The following is a 2,212-nucleotide window of genomic DNA, read 5'->3' as shown; positions in this document are numbered from 1 at the left end:
TTGCTCTAGGCGTGTGACGTCTAGGGGAGTTCGATTAGAATTGAAATTCTGAGAGGTTGTTGGGTAGTGGGATAGTGGAGAGAATTAAGGGATACTCTATCAATCTTGGAGTTTTCTCAAAAATCTTCTTTTTCCTCTAACGTTTTTTTTCTTCTTTTTATTACCCATTTTTTTCGGCTTTCTATATTTTTGTTTCCATCAGTTTCAACTTCTTATCGTCATCTTTTTCTATTTCCTCATTGCAGCTACGATTTTTGATTTTGCTATTTTTTAGTACGAGAAGCATTGTTCTATCATAATTTTTATTTTTGGGGGTTGATGTATCATTATGCTAAGGGTTTCGTTTGATGTTAGGAGGTATTCAAGGGGCCGAGGGTCTGGAATAAACACGCTAAGTGTGCGAAACTCCCTTTGTTCAAGTGAAGGTAACTATTTTCGTTGGTTTAGGATTGGTCGTCTTTTTGTGTTTTCATTTAAGAATCATTTTAAATGGCTAAATCGATGAATTATTGGTTAATTATAGGTTTTGGAGGTGTTGGGATTGCAATATCAGCGAAATCGAACCAGGTGTACTCAATTGCACAGAAAACGAGAATTGACAAAGTCGAAAAATAAATCTGTCGAAGCCACACGAGCATGCGGTCGCCCGTGTGGTAGGCCGTGTAGCAGTACATAGCCGTGTGATTGACGAATCAGGTTGTGTGCGTGTGACACTGGCGCATGACACATTTGTGTGATAGCCGAAGAGGCCGTGTGCTAGACACCGATTTGATCAATTGGGCTGTGTGGGCCACACGGGTGAACCACATGGGCATGTGAAATTCTAAGCCATGTCGTGTGGGGCCAAAGCCAATTTGGGCAGTGTGGGCCACACCGGCGTGTGGGCCCCACACGGGTAGGCCATATGGGCGTGTGAGCCCATTATTTATGAAATACTTTAAAAGGTAGCTCGAGTCGCCCAAGTCGTTTGGGACCTATTGTAGGGTCGGTAAGAGATATTAGACCCATGATTACGTGATTTGACTATGTGATATATATGCTTTTAACATGTAGACTGATATGTATGTATGATGTGTTAATTGCATAATTGCATGTCATGTATTGCATGTTGCATTGCATCGGGTTTAGGTTAATATATATGGAGGAAGTATTCTGAAAGGCTCCTAAGCCTTATATCTGGCAGCACAGTTGCAACTATCTGACTATGTGTCGCTTTCGATACAGCATGGTGTGTAGGGATGGGTGAGTCCATTTTATCGCCACATGGTGTGTAAAGTTGAACGGAGTTAGTGTGTAGAGGCTGGCGGGTAGGACTCTATTTAATTTGTACTGTTCTGCATACTGCATCTGATGTGGGCCAAAGGCTTAATATATACTTGATTCTGCATCTAAGTGGGCTAAGGCCTACACTGATTTCTATAAGAGGCTCTGGCCCAGATTGATTACGATTATGATCTAATATATGCCTGTATGCATGTTTTCTGTGGGGATTACACACTGAGTTGTGAAAACTCATCCTTTTTATTCTGTTTAATTTGTGTAGGAAATCCTCAAACTTGTCGGATCGGTGAAACGGAGGACTTGAGGTTGGCCACATGTAAATTTTTAGATTGTTTTCTTTTCGATTACATCTAATTTTTATTACTTATTTAGGTTTTTGATGTAATTTTGGACTTAGACTGTTTGGTTTAATTTGGAACTTATTACGATTTTGTGATTAATTGAAATTGCAACTCACCAAAACACGGTTTTCCTAAAAACTAAGATATTCGTAAATAAAACTATTTTACCTAAAATTAATTACTTGGGTTTCTAAAGCTTTCGCGAAAAAAAGAAAGATGTTTGAATCAAATCAAATAGAACACGTTTTCTCGAACTAAGTAAAATTAATTATTGGAACGATTTTAAGGTCAATGCGTTACCAAAAACACTTTCATGTAACATCGCCAGATTCGGCCATAACATCCAGGCCAGGTTTAGGGTGTTACATTTACATTTGGCCACCCTTAAGTCCTTCGCTTCACCGATCCGTCAAGTCTGAGGATTTCCTACACAGATTAAACAAGATAAAAAGGGTGAGTTTTGGCAACTTAGTGTGTAATCCCTAAAAAAATCATGCATACAAGCATATATTAAATGTAATCGTAATCAATCTGGGCCGTAACCCTTTATAGAAATCAGTGTAGGCCTTAGCCCATTCAGATGCAGAATC

General features: G+C 39.2%; 1 long non-coding RNA gene across 1 annotated transcript; it reads left to right on the top strand.

Annotated features, from left to right (window-relative positions):
• Window positions 1-310: 310 nt before the first annotated feature.
• LOC128290393 (uncharacterized) lies at window positions 311-1,760 on the top strand. The gene is made up of 3 exons (XR_008280214.1): window positions 311-425; window positions 524-1,307; window positions 1,544-1,760. It is a non-coding gene; the product is annotated as an uncharacterized LOC128290393 (long non-coding RNA).
• Window positions 1,761-2,212: the final 452 nt, after the last annotated feature.

The sequence above is a fragment of the Gossypium arboreum genome, chromosome 3, assembly GCF_025698485.1.
Source record: "Gossypium arboreum isolate Shixiya-1 chromosome 3, ASM2569848v2, whole genome shotgun sequence".
NCBI lineage: Eukaryota > Viridiplantae > Streptophyta > Magnoliopsida > Malvales > Malvaceae > Gossypium > Gossypium arboreum.
This window is presented reverse-complemented; position numbering and strand designations above follow the sequence as displayed.